We start from the raw sequence: 19,952 nt of genomic DNA, 5'->3' as shown, positions 1-19,952 counted from the left end.
GGAGCAGAGCTGTGTAAGAAAACCCTCTCAGAAAAGAGACACAAAACACACAAAAAGGGACACACTTCCTTCCTTTTGGCCCAAAGAGCCTGGCCTCCTTCTGACTGTGGAGCCTCAGGAGAGAAAGAGAAGCCTCCGTTCCACTGAGGCCTCAGAGAAGGTTGGCCACCAGAACACAAAATGGTCAATGAAACACAAAATGGCCACCAGAACACAAAATGGCTGCCTCTGCCTCAGTGCTTGGCAGTTGACAGTTTGAGGCCTTCAGGGGAGAGAGAGAGACTGAAGGGAAGAGAGGAAGGAGGTCATGGAGGGAGGGGGCCTTGGGAGATATAGGGCCTTCCTGAGATATTTGGTGTTTGCTTCCTAACAAAGGGGTTTCTGGCCTCATAAAGGATTTGGGGCAAACTGGATCTGAAAGGCAGTAGTAGCCTTTTCTCTTGCCAATGGGATTTAAAGTGTATTTCCTGGACTGGATCTCCCAGCATCCACATGGCCAGAAAGAGGAGGGGTCCTGCCCTGTAGTAAGGCCCCTCCAATCCCTCTCAACTAGGACTACAACTCCCATGTCTTCTTTCTTTCTTTCTTTCTTTCTTTCTAGCTATCTGAATTTTGAGGTGTGACTAAGCCCCGTTAGTAGTATTACTTCTCTTGTTGTTTCTGACATGGCAACCCTAAGGGAAGCCCTTTGCAGGCTTTTCTTGGCAAGATTTGTCCAGAAGTGGTTTTGCAAGGACCTCTCTCTGAGTGTGACTTCTTGCCTAAGGTCACTCAGTGGGTTTCCATGGCCAAGAGGACATTCGAACCCTGGTCTCCAGGGTCATAGTCCAATGCTCCAGCCACTAAACCATGCTGTCTCTTTCTTGAGGCTGTGTTGTTTTTTGTGCTGTAGCTCCAAGTCATTGCCGACTTCTAGGGAGCCTCTCCTGGGGTTTTCTTGGCAAGAGTTGTTCAGAGGAGGTTTGCCATTGCCTTCCCTGAGGCTGAGAGAGTGTGACTTCTTGCCCAGCTGGTTTCACGGAGGAGTGGGGGACTAGACCCTGGCCTCCAGAGTTGTAAGCCAACACTCAAACCACTGCAGCACACTGCCTCCCATTCCCATGTACAACCTGAGAAATAATTGCACTTTTTTCTCTTCTTCATGTGTGTCTTAGAGTCATTTCCAACTTATGACAACCCTAAGGCATCCTTATCATGGGGTATTCTTGGAAGGTTTCTTCAGAGAGGGGTTGCCATTGCCATCCTCTGAGGCTGAGAGAGTGTGATTTGCAATGGGTCACCTAAATCCAAAACACACTGCAGCAATAATCCAATCTGTGACTGCTTTAACTGCTCTGGCTCAGTGCTAGGGAATTCTGGGAAAGGTAGTTTTTTGAGACATTGAGCCTTCTCTGTCAGAGAACTCTGGTGCCACAATAAACTCCAGTTCCCAGGATTCCCTAGCACTGAGGCCAGGGCAGTTAAAGCGCTCTCACACTGGACTATTGCTGCTGTGTGTTTTGGACCTTTCTTGGCCTCAAACTGTCCATAGCCTGCAATGCATCTCCTAATTCTGTTGGCAGTCCCTCCCTCCCAACACTTTCTCATTTCCCCCCAAAACCAGAGCAAAGCTGGCAGATGGAAAGAGGTTTTAAAGCAGCATTTAAATCTGCCATATTTGTTTTTAAAAGACTAAATGTCCCAAATGCTATTATCAGTTTTGTAGCTATTGTTACAGAAAGACGTAGAGTGCAAACTCCTCAAGTACCTTTGTTTTCTGGAGTGAGATGGGCTTTTCCAACTGACTCACTGTGATGATCTCCGGTGGTCCAAGCAGTCAAACCGCGGTTCTGTAATAATAATAATAATAATAATAATAATAATAATAATAATAATTTTATACCTCTCTTTTCAGCCAAAAGGCTATCGTTAATTAGACATTTAGACATTATGGCTCTTAGCCCAGCAGACCCTTAACTTCCTGAAATCACGCTGCCATCATCCAGAGAATGATAAAAGGGTTTCCCTTAACCTACACTGGGACCAGTTAAGGAACCTTATTTCTCCTCCTTTACTGATCTTCCAAGCATCAACCAAGCCAAGAAACGTGTAAAAGGAGCGTCAAGTAGTAGATACTCCAGGGAGATATTTACTATAAATAACAAAATATAACTAAAATATAAGTCATACAAGATATTAGGAATCTTGCAGGTTACAATATTTGTAAGTATATAATATTGAATTCATACAAGGGATTAAAACAAATAAATAAACCTAAATGTCCAATTCTGAGACTAACTTCCAAGATCCGCTCTTTAACTCTCTCTCTCGATCTCCAACCGACACAATTCCCCCAACTGTCTCTTGGTCTCTCAGGCCTTATATCTCCTTCTGACGGAAGCTTCCAGAAGAACCTTCATCTTGCTCTCTGATTGGTCAAGAGAGCCTTCCGTAGCAGTGATGTCACTCTGCATTTGCATAAACCTCCCTTTTCTGCCTGAAGAAGACCTCCATTGACTGGAGCCCAGTCATTACACTTTCCCAAGGCATGGCTTGCACCTATTTCCCAATGTTGTTCTTGGGGTCTCTCTTCCAGTTGTTTCCAGGTCTTATGGTGACCTTATGGGAGTCTCTGAAGGGGTTTTCTTGGCAGGTTCCTTCAGAGTGGGTTTCCCATGGCCATCCTCTGAGGCTGAGAGAGTGTGACTTGCCCAAGGCTTCAGTTCTTTTGGAAGCCTTTTTGCTTTATCTTCTAGAGGGAGCTGAAGTGTTGCTTCTTGCTCTGAAGAAGGAGAGGAACCTTCTGGCATCCAAAAGGCTAACACTCTCTGGAGTTATGTCTGATAATATGTATGTATGTATTATGTATACACAGAACAATTACAATACACAAATCAGCTTCAATTTATCTACTCTAAATAACATACTGATGTCATGCAGAATAACATCTAAACAATGATAATGTAAAAACTAATTTCAGTTTATTACTATGAATAACCTACTAATGTAGGTAATACAGAATGACTTCTACAACAAATAATATAAACAAGGGTAATTGTGAGTACAGGTACACAAAGGCTTCAGTACAATGGCAATACATATAATTAAGAATGGGCTACAACAAAACAACAAAAGGAACAATTACAAGACACAAACTCCCTCCAATGTATCTGCTCTAGGGGACATGCTAAAATAGATGATATGAAACTGAATAAAGTGCTGTTATCCCTGTCTTTGGGAACTGATGGAGGACGTTTCAAGACAAAAGGTCTTCCTCAGCCACAATGGAGCAGGCTGTCATCTGAGATACTCTAGTTCTTCCTCATTCAAGAAATGTGCCAGAGACGTATTTTGCAACCCATCTTCCTCTACTCTCTTGCATGAAACCTGTCCTGGTTTTGGGATCTTCTGGGGAGGCCCTGGTTGCTGTCCCACGGACCTCTCAGGTGCATTTGGGGGGAAGGCAGGAGAGGGCTGCTTGGGGGCTTGGGGGAGTTGGGACCCCTTCTTAGTCTTGCCGTTTTCATTCATATTCTGCTCCCTCCGATTTGGGACACAAGGCAAGTTCTGACCATTAACACAACCGTTGTTTTTGTTGTGTGTCTTGAAGTGGTTTCTGACTTATGGCGACGCTATCCTGGCTTGTTCTTGGCAAGATTTGTTCAGAGGAGCTTTGCCATTGCCTTCCCTTGAGGCTGAGAGAGTGCAACTTCCCCAAGGTCACCCAGAAGGTTTCTTTTTTAAATCTTTATTGTATTAAAATACATATAACTTGAATAGATGGTACCTTACTCCCTGGAAAATGAAAAGAAATGTATAGAGTATCGGACGGAAACTGTTGGAGATGTAAAAACAAAAAGGGTGCCCTTTACCACTCTGTGTAAACCGCTTTGATCTTTATGGAAAAGTGGTATATAAATAACATTTATTATTATTATTATTATTATTATTATTATTATTATATGTGTTGGGGTTGTGAGGCAATTCAGACATTTTGGGAAATGATTCATGAATCCATTCAACAGATACTTGAAATTAAATTCCCAATGAACCCAAAGTTGTATCTTTTGACTATAACTTCGGTACTAAATTCAAAAGAAGAAAACAAAATTTGGAGAATTTTAGTTTATTTTGTTACGGCAGCTAGAACAGAAATAGCTAAATTATGGAAATCTGATAAGAGACCAACTTGGGGAAACTGGATGTGAAAGTAAATGAGTCCAGGGAATTGGATAGACTTTCATGTATATCCCAAAATCATGATAACGGCAGAAGAAAGGAGGAGTGGAAGAACGTTTTGATAAAGTGGGGAAAAGAATGGGAATTAAACTTGTCGCTAGTGGAGGACTAATCAAAGTCCTCTCTTTTTACTGTTCTCAGTGGATTTGGGAGAATGAAATGTAAGAACCTTTAAGAATATTATGTTATTCATGTTATAAGTTGAATATAAGCATATTCTGTTTCTTTTTGCTTTCTTATATAAATCCCAGGTCAACAGAGGATGATTGAATGACTCACTGTGTATATTAAAAACAACAGAGAGAGATCTATATAATGAAATTGATGTGAACATCTGTATAAATATACATTTCTTCAGTTGTTGTTAACCTTACAAAATAGTAAGAGAAGTAGACAAATTTTCTATGTAAAATCGAATGGAAAAATTTGCAGTTTCTTTCTTTTTTTACTTAAATTGTAAAAGAATAATTCACAGCTAGACTTCATATTTCGGAGGGAGGTTTCAAGGCGAAGGACATTCAAATGGGCTCAGATTCAGAAGAAGGAAAAGGAAGACTTAAGAGGGTCCCAAAAGACCAGTCAAGACTCAGATTTGCTTTTACAAGCAATTTTTATTTGGATTATGTATTGGTTGTGTTTTATGTATTTGGAAACTTAAATAAAGATGAATTAAAAACATGCATAGTACTTATAACAAACAAATGAACAACCTTTAAATTACCATACATACATAGGAATGCCATATATACATATAATTCTAAATGCAAAATACATTAGAATAAACTTCCAAACCTAAATCGACAGCTAGCTCCTTTCTTTAAATAATCCTCTTTTATCTCTGGCTAATTAGTCTTTACATCTTTTCTTGTTCTCAAGTCGATTTAGACTCATGGCGACCCTATGGATGAGAGTCCATAATTCTCTATTTGTCTTCATACTTAACCTATACCAATTTTATTTTGAACTGGAATTATTCCCTCCCCTTTTCAATGTAAATCCTTTGTACATATTCCCCCAGATATTATCTTTTCTTTCCACAATACACAGTAATCTTCATTACAAATTTGACGTTTATATAATCTTTATTATTTTCTGAGTCATAAAATAGAAAAAAACGATACAAATCCAGTGTCCATAACATCACTGTCACAAATCTTTCCGTTTCCTTGGACCCACTTTCTGCTTTCTGTCTTCTTGGCCTTTCAAAGAGCTCACTTTCATCATATTATAACCGAACCCTGCTTTTAAACACAAATTTGATGCACAACTCTAAAACGTATGAACACAATATATCCCAATTGCTTATTGATAATATCAGTTTTCATTTATGTTCTTATCTATTGTCAAAATACCGTATGCATAACTTCGCAGTATTCGATTCCTTCTTTATCATGCTTTACTTTGAGCAGGAGACTCAAACTTTCTTCTACTGACCTATAATTAATCAGGAAATAAAAATACACATTTAAACAAATGTTTGAAGAACAAACTTTGTAGATTCAATTCCAGTTAATTCAGACCTCAATGAGCTTCAGATTTAAGTTCCATTCTTTTTCCATTCCTCTTCTCTTTTTCCATATCGTAATTATGAGCCCTACAAGAGAGTTTGTCCAGTTCCCTGTAATCATTAACTCTCTGCATCCAATTTTCCCGTCTTGGAGTCTCATCTGACTTCCATAACTTTGCTATTTCGATTCTAGCTGCTGTTACAAAATATAATCCTCCAATATTGTATTTCGTCCTGTGGGCTTAAAATCAAAGTTATATTGAGTAAGTACAACTTAGGGCTCATTGGGAATTTTATTCCCAATATCTGCTGTATTGAGTCATTTCCTTTCTTCCAAAGTTTCTGAATTTCCCTGCAATGCCACCATATATGATAGATGTTTCCCTTTTCACAATCACACCCCCAACAATTCCCCTGTGCTAATTTATAAGGGTTTTATTAGCTTCCATGGGGTGTAATATCACCTGTTCCTTATTTTCATGTGATTCTCTTTTAGATCCTGTGCTACTGTAAATTTATTTGTTCTATTCCAGGCGTTTTGCCATTCTTCCATTTCCATTTTGCATCCCATATCCTGCGCCCGTTTCACCATATACTCTTTTACAGTCTCCTGTTCCATATTCCTCCTCAACAGTAGTTTGTGTCATTTGGATATCTTTTTCTTATCAGGTTGCCAGAACAAATCATCCAGTCCGTTTAGTCTGGCTTCAATTCCTATTGTTTTGTTGTCTACCAGAAATCTTTGTTTTAACTGGTAGGAATTAAACCACTGTATATTATGTCCATCCTTGTCAATATCTTCCCTAGATCTTATCGACCAATTCCCTGATTGATCCTTCTTAAGCCAATGTTTGTAAGTGAGCCAATTACTGATGCTTATCCATCTACTGAAGAGTGCCTTCCGGGCCGATGTCTGAAGTGCTAACTTAAAATATAATGTCTTTTTAATCTTGTTCCAAGTGAGTAGTAAAGATTTCCTCATTGGATGATTATTGAAGTCTTTATTCATCCCCAACTTCTCATGACATAAGAAGGCGTGCCAACCAAATCTTAACTGCACATCCTCTAGATCAAGCATTTCTTTGTCCTCTAATTTAATCCATTTTTGGATCCAAATTAGATTACAGTAATATAATCTGAACGCAGGGAGCGAATAGCCCCTCTCTCTGAAGCATCTTTGAGCTCCTCCCATTTAATCCAAGGTTTGTGTCCTTTCCATATGGATTTTTTTAGCTCGGCTTCCCAACCTTTAAATATCTTATCCTTAATCTCTATTGGCAAATTTTGTAGCAGAAACATAATTTTCTGTAGAACTGCCATTTTGATGATGGCAATTCTGCCTAGTAGTGAAAGATTTAACCAGCTCCATCTCCTTAAATTTTCCCTTATGTCTTTCCATACCCCTAAATAATTATTGTCTTTAGAAATCCAAATTCCTAAGCACCTCAGTTTCTTTCCTACTTGGAAGCCCGGTTTCCTCTTTCATTCCTCTACCTCTTCTCCAGTCATATTTTTAGTTATCAACACTGTCTTGTCTTTATTGATTTTCAGTCCTGTAAATTTGCCGAATTTGTTTAGCTCCTGTAGCAGCGGTTCTCTGCCCCGATTTGGGTCCTCCAAAACTGTTACCACGTCATCCGCAAACGCTCTTATCTTGGTTTCCTTTCCTTTCCTGTTAATCCCTTTTATATTTGGATTACATTTAATAGAGGAAATCAAAATTTCCATCACTTCTAAGAATAAGAGCGGTGACATCGGGCATCCTTGCCTTGTGCCCTTATTGATCATACATCCTTGGGATCTTTCTCCATTGATAATTAAGCTCTTTGCCGATTATATATTTGCCTTATTGTCTCCCATTTCCATACTTTTTACCACTTCTATCAAAAAATCTCATCTCACGCCGTCGAAGGCTTTCTCCGTGTCAATAGCAATGATAGCACATTTTTTCTCATTATTGACCTGGTAAAATTCAAGACAATTTATAATCGTTCTGATATTGTTCCTAATCTGTCTGCCTGGTAAAAACCCCTTTTGCTCCTTCCCAATTGTCGAATTCAAAATTCCCTACAGTCTGCTGGCAAGCGTTTGTGTGAATCTCTTATAATCAGTGTTCAGCAAACTTATTGGTCTACAATTAGTCATTAACAAGCTGTCCTTTCCTTCTTTAGGAATTAAAGTGATACTCACTACCTCCCATGAGTCTGGAATCCCCTCTGCATTAAGAGAATTAAACCATTTATATAGTGGATCCACTACTTCCCCTTGAAATGTTGTATAATATCTAGCTGTAAATCCGTCCACTCCAGGGTATTTCCCCTCTTTATAATCTTCTTATCTTCCCTCCATCTATGGGGCCTGCAAAGGGAGGGGGCTTCCTTTCCTGGGGAGGGCAAGGTCTGGATCTTCCCTGTCTATGGGGCTTCAAAAGAAGGCTCCAGGGCAGAGGAGAATGTGGCCCAATAGAGGGACCCTAACATTTCCCCAAATGAGCACATTCTCCGTCTCTCTGTCCAGAGGCAGAGCCCTCTTTCCCAAAATGGCAGCTGAGGGGGTCCTATCCAAATGCCCCCTGTCTTTCAGCAGCCCCCTTTATGCCATCTCTTCCCTTGGCACTTTCCTTCTTTCCTTCCTTTAACCTCCATCCCTTCAATGAAGGGGACTTTCAGACAAAGAACTAACAATGACTTCCATGTCCTTTCTGCATGTTCCCAGAGGAGGATGACTGATCTTTGCAGGGTTGTTGTGAAGGGTAAGGAAAGGATATGTGTGTGGGGGGGGTGGGGGGGTGGGGGGGGCTAATTCAGATCCTGTGGGCCTCTAAGCCTAGTTGCCAGGGGGGAATCCCTCTCCCCAGAAGGGGCTTTGAGCTCCCTCTGTCTGCCTGCTCTTGGCTTTGGCCTAAATCTGGGCTCTTCTCTCCCTCACAGACAGAGCCCCTTCCCCCAGGGAAAATGCTATTTAAAATATATGAAATTGTTTCAAATGCTATTGAAGCCTATGCTATCTGATGCTTTTTATTTGTCACAAGTCTTTTGACTGGGAGCCTCCCCTCTTCCCAGAGATGAAGAGGGTGCCCCCATTGGAAGACCATAGAGGGTGGTTTGCGAGCCCTTATCTCCCCCCAAATGAGGAGGAAGGGAGGGAGGGTCTCTCCTCTGCCCCACTTTCCAGGAGGCAGGGGCTCCTCAAAGCCCTTTTTACATCTAAAGGACCCTGCCCCCTCCCTCCATGGCCATGCCTCTCCTCAAGTGCCCCCTGCCCCCTTTTTCTCATACATATCTCTCCCCCACTTCCACCTCTTCCTCCCTCTGAACAGACTGTGAGGGCAGCAATGGCTTCCTCAGGACCTGAGACTGAGCATGTGCACATGCCCCAAAGGCCCCTCCTGAGCATGCGCAGGGATCGCCAGGGCCTTGCTGCTGCTGCTGCTGAGGCTTATTCCGTTGGCAGCCTTTGCGAAAAGGGAAGGAGTGCACCCTTCCTTCCTTCCTCTCTTTCTTCCTTCTTTCCTTTGAGGAGACTTGGAGGATGCCAGAATGGAGTCCAAGGAGGAGCTGGGCGCAGGAGGGAAAGGGAAGGAAGGAAGGCTCTGCTTTGTACATATAGCTCTATCTGTCTGTTTGGTATGTGTTTGTGTGTGTTTGCCTCTGCTCTTCTTATGGCTGGGAATGGAGCTGAGGACTGATGAGAGAATAAAGTGTATTTTGTGCAAATTCAGAACTTCTGTGCATCAAAGAGTCCAACACATTGAAACAACAAATAACTTTATTGAGAACACATAATCAGAAAGTCAGTGTTTAAACCAGAACTGTCCTCCCCAAGACAAAGAATACATTGAAACCCCAACACCTAAACCTCCACCTTCTACCAAACCTAGACCCCACCTCCACAGTCGCACAGTCTATGCCCCAAAGGGAACAATACCCCTTTGCCATTCCCAGAAACTAGCCCCTTTCTGTTAATACCTGCCCACACCTTTCTTCAGACAACATCCCACACTTTCCCAAAGCTATCATTCCCATAACTATTCTAGCCAGTTGTAAAAAAAATCCCAGCACACCCTATCTAGCTGACCTATACCATGACCCATAATCCCCAGCCAATATTATAACCTGAAGCAATTATCTATACTAATAGCAATTAAACTTAACAAACTATAACTTTAAAACATAAACAGAGATATAGACAGACAAACATAACACACAAAATCACAAGGGCATTTCTTTGCATCATTGGATTGAAAATATACTTTTTGTAATTCTTATTGACAAAAACAATGTTAGTTTACTGCTGAGATTTGAGTGGCTTCTCTCCTGTGTGGACTCTCTGATGTGTCACTAGGTATGACTTCCGAGAAAAACATTTCCCACAATGCTGGCATTTGTATGGCTTTTCTCATGTGTGGACTCTCTGATGTTTCACTAGGTGTGACTTTGAAGAAAAACATTTCCTACAATGCTGGCATTTGTATGGCTTCTCTCCTGTGTGGACTCTCGGATGTCTCACTAAGTCTCCCTTCAAAGAAAAACATTTCCCACAATGCTGGCATTTGTATGGCTTTGCTCCTGTGTGGATTCTCTGATGCGTGACAAGGACTGATTTGTAGGCATAACTTTTCCCACAATGCTGGCATTTGTATGGTTTCTCTCCTGTATGGACTCTCTGATGTCTCACTAGGTCTGACTTTGAAGAAAAACCTCTCCTACAATGCTGGCATTTGTATGGCTTCTCTCCTGTATGGACTCTCTGATGTGTCACTAGGCTTGACTTCTGAGAGAAACATTTCCCGCAATGCTGGCATTTATATGGCTTCTCTCCTGTGTGGACTCTCCGATGTATGTCTAAGACTGACTTGCAAGCAACATTTTTTCCACAATGCTGGCATTTATGTGACTTCTTTCTTGTGTGGACTCTCTCATGACTCACAAGTTCTTCTGTAAACAAGGACAATCACAGTCAAGAATGAGTATCAGAATTAAGAGAGGAGGGTGTTACCCCAAGATTTAGCCCTTGTTGAACCCTCCCTATTTGATATTAAATTAATAAAGTTGCTGAGAGTGACCCAAGCATGACACTATTGCAGATGTCCCGAAATCCATGGAACAATTGTATCCCTACTGACAGGAGCAAAGAAGAGATTGTAGTAAACTGCCTTAAGGGAATTGGTCGAAGCAGATAGTCAAAGGGCTGTTGAAAAAATATTCCATTAAACATGATTTAAAATATTTTGATTGACAAGTGGCATCATTTCCTGTGAGACTGCCATAGAGTCTGACTCAGAGACCAAGGCATGATAACTGCAGCGGTCACTTCATGCTGTTTGGCACTAGATGACTCACAACTAATACAGTATACAGCTCACATGCGGATTGGCGTGGATTGGACTGGAGTTGTGTGTACAAGAGATGGTGAAGTTGATGGAAGTCAGAGAGCTTGCAAATATTTGTATTATTTTGCAACTCAGGATAGAAAACCTCCAAGGACTTGGGTGAAATCAACTGTGTCTGTGAGTTACTTTTAAGTGTGGACAGTAGTCAGTGCATTGCCAAAACCTATAACGGATGGGTGGAATTACCGCCAAAAAATTGCCATATGTTGCAAAGTGTACTTTGCCCAGTGATTCTAGAAGTTTCCGAACAGCACTGCACAGGCGCAGTGAAACCCATTTGTATGATTCGCAGAGACCACGAAGAAGAAATGAAATAATATTTTGCCCCCAACAACCTGCAGCATCCCTTTGGGGAAGTGGAGGCCATTTTGCCACTATTGGGCCCTCTCTGAGCCATTGCAGGCCCAAGGGAAGTTTTCCCCCCCAAGAAGACTCTTCAGAGCCTTAAAAGGATGGAAGAAGGGCCATAAAAGGTTAGAAACTTGCTCAGGGATGTGCTGAGTACCATTTGGGAGTGAAAAGCATTAATCTCCATGACTTCTTTCCAAAAAATCCTAGAATTGGCAGTTTAGGATGGGGTTTTTAGAATCCTTAGAACCTGGAGCGCAATAACGCCTGACTGAACTACAGATTCAAATATTCTACAGGATGTTGCTATCACAATTAAACTAGGCTTGAAAGGAATCTTTTAACCATACATTAAGAAGCCAAGCCCTTCCTCCAGTCCATCTGCCTTGGTACAGGCCTCGGAGGTGTAGAAGAACTGCTGGACCTGATCCCATTCCCCACCACCACTCCCTTCTCCTTTTGTGTCGTGTCTTCTTAGATTGTAAGCCTGAGGGCAGGGAACCGTCTAACTAAAAGATTGTATGTACAGCGCTGTGTAGATTTACAGCGCTTTATAAATAAAGGTTAATAATATTAATAATAATATGACTCCTAGTAGAGTTGAACATGGGCCAAGAGTGTGATGCGGCAGCTACAAAGGCCCATATGATTCTAGGCTGCATCAATACAAGAATAGTTTATAGATCAAGGGGAGTAATAGTGCCACTCTATTCTGCTTTGGTCAGGCCTCACTTGGAATAATCCTGTGTCCGGTTCTGGGCCCCACAATTCAAAAAGGATGTTGACAAATTGGAGCATGTCCAAAGGAGGGCAACCAAAGTGGTGAAGGCTCTGGAAACCATCAAGCTCTATGAGGAGCAGCTTAGAGAGCTGGTTATGTTTAGCATGGAGAAAAGAAGATAAAGAGTGGATATGATATCCATGTTTAAATATTTGAAAGGGTGTCATGTTGCACAAGGAGCAGGCTTGCTTTTTGCTGACACAGAGAAAAGGAGACATCACAATGGATGCAAGCCACAGGGAAAGAGGTTCCACCTAAACATTAGGAGGAACTTTGTGACAGTGGAATATACTCCCTTAGAGTTTGGTGGAGTCCTCTTCTTTGGAGGTCTTTAAAAAGAGGCTGGATGGCCCTCTCTTGGGGGTGATTTCAATGTGTATCCCTGCATGGCAGAAGGGGCTTGAACTGGATGGCCCTTGTGGTCTATTCCAACTCAATGACTCTATAATTCTAGTGGAACCATAGTGACCTGATAATATAGTAAGAAAGGGCCCCTAGTCTTTATAGAAAGAGCAATGGGTTCAGGTTCCTTACCTACAGAAGCCACATTCTCATAATTGTCTATCATTACATAATTGTACAAAAGTTTCTGTTTCTTCGTCAACAGATTCCATTCATCCTCTGAGAAATATACTGCCACATCTGCAAAGGTCACCTGAAATAGAAAATAGCCCTCATCCAGAGAGTGACTGAGCAAAAGGGGAGGAAAGCACACGGTGCATCCGAAATATTAGTATTTCATCACTTCAGAATTCATTCCAGGAAATAAACTTTAAATTCTCTCAGCAAGCAAAAAGCTACTGCCTTTGAGATCAATTTGGTTTAAATCCTTTCAATATAATATAAAATATAATAAACAATATAATTTAGGCCATGGCTGGGATACTGAGGATGGATTAGGATACTGACTATCCCAACACATACAGTACATTTAGCCACAAAAGAATTATGGTGCATTTAGCCATTTGTTGCCAAATTTTAGAGGCAAATGTCATTTTTCAAAAAACAGTTCTGAGGAGCACTCTGGACTTGAGGACCAATGGGCCCACCCCCAATTTAGATCCAGAGATGGCCCCCCCATATCCCCAACATTTCACAGACAGGAAAAGCAAGGCACATGTGGAGAAGCAACACCAGAAGGTGGTAGGATGGCCAAAGTTGTTTATGAGGAAGATCACACAAGCAGGGAAGGGCACAGTAGTTAGCTTTTGCCTCAGCCTCCTGGGAAGGGAAGATCCTGGCAACTTATCTCCTCTCCTCTCCCCCCTTTTGAGTTGATGGGGTGCAAACTTCTTGGAAGTCATTTTGCAGCAACTCAAGAGAGCTGAGGAGAAGGGGGAAAGTGGGAGGAGGAGAGAGAAACCAGGACATTTTGGAAAGCCCCTGAAAAAGTGGGGCGACAGAGGATTAACCAAGACTTTCTCTGCCAAACTGGGACAATATGTTCTCCACTTGCTTTCATGAGTTGGCCCAGCAGTGACACAAATGAAACTAATAGTCAGGATGGTGACTCACCAAAGAGTTGCTGTACTTTGACAGCCTCTTTCTCTTGGAGCCCAACTTTCTCCGCTTGGCCTCTGTGTTGGCCATCAGGTGGGCAGTGAGGGGTCCTGGTAGCCCTGCACTAGTGTCTCTTCCAGTAAAATATGCCCCTTAGCTGTATACAAAGAAGGTGAGATGACGTTCCTGAGAAAAGAGACTAGGGTTAGGTTTGGTTTGTCAAGAAACCCTGCATCACTCAAAGACACAGAGAACAGCATGCTGCTAGTGAGATACGCAGGTGACATATGCCTCCTTTGGGCCAATGCAGAGATGGGTATCCCCTTCCTCCCTCTGCACTAAACAAAGCCCCCTGGACCTAGCATGGATTTACTGCAGCTCCCCTACACAACAGATACTCCATGGTAAAACGCTTATGATGTTGCTATGTTGCGCAGCACGTGAGGCAACACGTTAACGTATGGCGCCAGATTATGCACCTTGACTGTAGTCAGTAGCTTCTGAGCTGAAGAAACACCTGTCGCTTTCTCACTGAGCAAAGAGACACTGTAATCTTCTCTCAGATGAGGCTTTTATTCATATAAGAAGTTCCACTGTGTACAACACTATATACATCGACACCCTCCACCATCCACACCAGTAACAACCCACTCTGAGGCACACACTGTCTGACTCTTCCTCAGTGACAGTTGAGAATGACAGTTGACAGTTGCATCAACCTTCCAATGATGCACTGTTTAAATGCTGAGACATCTAACTGCCACTAGAGCTGTCAATGACTTCCACAACAGCTCCGTCTAGTGGCCACATGCATGTCATTTCCTCAGACCTGTTCACCATGGTCCTTACACTCCATGCCTTGTGAGAGTGGAGGGGGGGGGGGTCAGGGGGTGGGGAATTGGAGAGGACCCTGGCTATGTCCCTGTAGCTAGATGTGAAATGAGCGCATCATCTGCTGAAACCTCCTGACCTCCCCAGTGGCCCTCAGAGGAGAATGCCTTCCTTTGGCTTCTGGCTAGAGAAACACAGCTGGAGGCTTCTCCAATGCCTCGCACCCAACACTCTCATCAGGCATGGAATGAACATGGAGCATGGCTTCCACAATTCCCATTTTGCATTTTGTAGTCCTTCTAATTCCACATCTATGTTAAACCTCTCCCTCATTTGATGATAAAGATACCAGTGACAATCTAGGCCAGATTCTTTAGGTTCTTCTTGTGTTTTGATCTCTAGTTTTCCTTGCGATTCTTTCAGGACATCCTTGTATCTTAACCATTTAGTTTTCTGGATACTTTTCGTCCTGAAAAGAGCCTCATGCGGCAAACACCATAATGCTTCTCCCCGACCATTTGGGCTGGGGAGGAGATTTTGCTGGCCTCTCATTAGAGACCAGCATGTTAAAGGAAAACAGCATGCTCGGCTGGCTGTTGGGAGAGGAGGGGGCGGGGTTTAGCTTGCTTGGGGCTTCCCTGCCCAAACTCCTCTCACTTGGCTTCAAACGCTGGAGCAGGAAGGAGGCCTCAGATGCCTGTTCCTGCCCAGCACTCCTGTGGCCAGCCTTGGAGAAGAGGGGCCTGAAAGCCGGCTTGATTCAGGATAAGCCAGTAGGAAGCCAGCTGGCCTGACTGTGGGAAGCCCTTGGCAGGACAAGAGATCTCTGGAGGCTAAGTGATGGGGCTGGGAAGGGGGCTTGGGTCCTTCTTCACAGCAGCCCTCAGTTGGGCTTCTGGGGGAGGAAGTGAATATCCTCTTCAAGTTCTGTGCCTGCTACCTTCCTCCCCCTGTTAATAGTTTCAGTAGCAGCCATTTGGTTGGAGGCTTGGCAGCCATTTTGTGTTGGCAGCCATTTCATATAGCTGCCTTGCAGCCTTGTTGTGGGAAGAAGGCCTGGGGCTCAGTGAGTAGGGTCCTTCCACTGCAGAGGGCCCCAACTTTACATAACAATCCTCAATCAGACCTATTCCACTAATACCTTAAAGGACTCAGATCCTGTCTGATGTTGGGAGCTAAGCAGTGTCTGCCCTGGTTAGTATTTGGGTGGGAGACCACGAGTGAATACCAAATGCTGCAGGTTATATTTCAGAGGAAAGAAGTGGCAATGCCACCTCTGAGTCTTATTTTAGGCTAAAAATGTTCATGCTAAGCTGGGTTTGCCCAGATGGTTTTTGTAGGGGAGTGTGCCCATAAACACAAGAGCAGCTGGTGTTTCATTCACTGCTGGCTGCCTCCCTTGCTGCTGAGAAGTGTGGCAGCCATTTTCTATTGGCAGCCATTTTCTATAGCTGCATTTGCAGCCTTCTTCTGGGGAGGCCTGTGGCTCAGGGAGGGTGCTATGCATCCCCAGGGGGCCCTAGTTTGGCATAACAATCTCTAATCAGTCATTTGGGAATAAAAGTTTCCATGCTAAGCTGGTGTTTAATTCATTCTATAACAGCATTCAGTGCTGGCTACCCTCCCTTGCTGATTTGGTTGAGGCTCAGTAGCCATTTTGTATTGGCAGCCAATTTATATAACTGCATTCCCAGACTTGTTTGGGGAGGTCTCTGGCTCAGTTGCGGGTGTCAAACAACTATAGAGGGCCACAGATTGCCATAACAATCTATAATCAGTCATTTTGGAATAAAATTTTCATGCTAAGCCAGGTTGGCCTGGACATTTTTTGGGAGGGAGTCTGCAAATAAATGCAAGGGCAGCTGGTGCTTAATTCCCTTTATAACAGCATTCTGTGCTGGCTACCCCCCCCCCTTTACTATCAGTGTGGCAGCCATTTATTATTATTATTATTATTGTTGTTGTTGTTGTTTCCCCCAGCCATTTATTATTGTCACATTGTCAGCCTTGTTGAGAGGATGTCTGTGCTTCTACAAGGGGTGTCATACAATTTCAGGGGACCCCAGTTCCACATGTCAAGTGTTAATCAGCCATTTTCAAATTAATTTTTATGCTAAGCTGGGTCCAGTATGGATGATATTTGGAGGGGAGTCCACCGTTAAATACAAGGATGGCTGGTGACACAAACATATACATTCATTAATGTTGGGATGGATGATATATTATGCAATTCAAGTTTGTTCTGTTCAGTATGGCCTTTGTTTTTTGGAGCACATCCTTATAATAGGAACTATCATTTACTCAGTTAAAGTAATTGCTAATAGCTCCAAAGAAAGGAATAGAGGGAGAAGGGCCCTGCCCCCAAAGAGGAGGATAGTGATAAAGATATTCATTGGGATTCAGTGCTATCCAGGTTGCAGGCTTTGGAATCTGAGAGGGTGGAATATGTTCCAAATGCATCTTCTGGGCATATGTCAGCTGTGATGTTGGAACAAAAGAGATTATTTAACAAAGTTTGCTCTCGTCTTACTCCCCTTGAGCAGTTACAAGCCCAAGATGAGGGTTCTTCGCAGTCAATGTGTCAGGAGGCTTCCAGAGGGTGAGCGAACTACAGTGGATGGTAATGTTTCAGACATTTCACCAGGTGAGGAACTTGAGCAACAGTTTCTTTCATCAATGGTCACTTGACCACGGGGTCCAGGCCAGTTGCAGGCTGTATCACAGCCTAACCCGATACCTGGGACTTCCATGGCTACAGGGGTGCCATCTTCCCCTTCTGCTAGGCCTACACAAGGTGAGCGCTTGCATAGTGGACATCTGGTCCAGAAAACGCCTGTTTTGTCTTCCTTTCATGGTTCAGGACCAACAAGCCAACAACAAAAACTGTTATGCTGGGAGTTTGGCTCACAGGGTGTCTGTAACCGAAAGCCCTGTAGGTTTAAGCATGACTGCTCATTGTGTGGAGGGAATGAAGCCTTTAATAACTGCACCCTGATAAGGGGACAAATGGGACATAAGGACCAAGATACGAGAAAGGTAGGTGGCCCTGCCACCCCTGCTACAAAAGGGACCTAGCTCATTAGATGCTGATACCTTCTCTATCTGGCTGAAACGTTATCCCATCAGAGAGGCTGCATTGTTCTTGTTAAAAGGTTTTACTTATGGTTTGAAGATCCCCTTTTTGTGATATTTCGTCCCCCTTTCTGGCTCCTAACTTAAAATTAGTTAGGCAAATGGGATACCTGGTATATAAATGATAATCAAGGAAGTTTCCGAAGATAGGTTGATTGGACTCTTCCAGGAACCTCCTGTTCCAGACCTGTGGGTCTCTCCATTGGGATAGTCCCTAAGAAGACACTGGGGAAATTCCAGCTTTGACATCATCTTTCTTTTACCAAGAGAGACTGTGTTAAGGATGCCATTCCACACCAATTGGCTACTGTTAAATATATCTCTTTGGCACTTCCATGAGGGAAGTCAACAAATACGGATTGAAAGCAGAGTTGGCAAAATGTGATATTCAGCTTTTCTCCTGTTGCCAGTTCACCCAGGCAAATTTGATTGGTTAGGTTTTAGTTTTGGTGGTACATTTTATATGGATCTGACACTTCCTATGGGGTGCTGAATGTCTTGTTCAAATTTTCAAATGTTTAGCACAATTTTGAAATGGGTGTTTAAGACCAAATTGGGCTTAAAAGGGGTTATACATTATTTAGATGATTTCCTGTTCACGGGGGCATCTAGCTCTGGACAGTGTCTCCAATTACTACAGTGTTTTGAAACATTAGCTGGAGAGTTGGGGGTTCCTTTCTCACCAAAGTAAGACAGAGGGCCATGCCAATAGCTTACCTTCCTAGGTAAAATTATAGATATGGTTAACCAATGCTGGTAGAGGGTCAACTGCTTTGCTTCCCTTAGAAAGGCAACACTAAGGGAATTTCAAGAGCTCATTGGCCACTTTAATTTCAACTTTAGGGTTGTGGCCCCAGGTAGGGCCTTCTTAAGATGTCTCTGTGATGCCTTTGGTGGGATTTCACACCCTTACCATAGGACAAGGTTGATGCAAACTATCCACCATTTGATCTATTCTTAGATAAGTTCAGTGGTATAACCATTTGGAGAGAGGTTAAGAAGCTAGATGCCCAGCTACATATTTTCTGATAATACAGGTTCAATAGGCTTTCTAGTCCACTTTTTGAAAAGATGGTATGCCCACAGGTGGCCTGTGCAATAATTACAATCAGATATTACTTTAGACTTAACATTCTTGCAATTGTTCCCCATTTTAGTTGTCGTACATTTATGGACAAGCGAGTTGGCCAACTCTGGTGTGACAACATGGTGTTTGTACAAGTAGTGAGTTCACTGACCTCTAGATCACATAAAGTCATGAGATTAAAATGTGCATTCACATTGCATTGCTTGTCGCATAACATTCTCTTTGCAGCCTCCCTGGAATTGATAATGAGATTCCTGATTCTATTTCTTGTATGCAGATGAAGCGATTCAGGCAACTAGCTCCAGAGGTGGCAGATTCTCTACACCAGAGGTGGCAGATTCTCTACACCTGATGCTAACGGACATATGGAATATTGGCAGGGAAAATTAGTTCTGGCTTTGGGATTGTCATTGACGCCTGCATCAAAGAAAACCTGTGTTGGGGCGGCCAATGAATTTATGACAGTCCAAAGATGCTCAGGGTTGGCTGACCAGTACCCTGTGTCTGTTATACATTTCTTACAGTTTTGTGTGTCCTTACATGATAAAGGATTAACAGTTTTGTCTAGACAGAACAGGCTTTCGGCGATAACCTTTTGGCTATAGCCATGGTACTTCAAGTGATTTTAGGATACATAAGCTACTGGAATGACGGTACAGGGAAGCTATAATAACTAAGGACCCACACAAGCTTCTGTCACCCAATATTTTAAAGGGTCTCAGTGTTATTTGGCCATCTCTATCCACTTCCTCTTATAAGGCAATGCTTTTCCATGCAGCCGCACTAAATGCCTTTTTTGGCATGCTGAGGATAAGCGAGCTAGTGGTAGCTTCAAGACAAGATTTCTCCAATAAGGCCCTGTTATTTCAAGATGTTACTCTATCCGAGCAGTCTATTTTCCTTTTTATCTATTCCTCCAAATCAGACCAGGCAAAAAATGACAAGGTGCTGCAACTACTATCATTCAGTGATAAATAGCTCTGTCCTGTTAGAGCTTTAGACAAATTCCTACAAGTTAAAGGACATACCCCTGGCCCTTTGTTATGCTATTTGGATGGGCTACCAATCACCAGGTTCCAGTTTTGTTCAGTTCCAGCAAGAATATTAAATTGTTTATGCCTTAACGGAGTTGTATTTGCCACATACTCCTTTTGTA

General features: G+C 42.7%; 1 pseudogene; it reads right to left on the bottom strand.

The window, feature by feature from the left end:
* The window catches only part of LOC149301633 (uncharacterized), a 70,613-nt pseudogene that overhangs the window by 9,552 nt on the left and 41,109 nt on the right, over nucleotides 1–19,952 (bottom strand).

The sequence above is a fragment of the Sceloporus occidentalis genome, unplaced genomic scaffold (assembly GCF_023333645.1).
Source record: "Sceloporus occidentalis isolate IW3139 unplaced genomic scaffold, rSceOcc1.0.p SCAF_21, whole genome shotgun sequence".
NCBI lineage: Eukaryota > Metazoa > Chordata > Lepidosauria > Squamata > Phrynosomatidae > Sceloporus > Sceloporus occidentalis.
The sequence above is the reverse complement of the archived record's forward strand: the minus strand, read 5'-3'. Positions and strand labels throughout refer to the sequence as shown.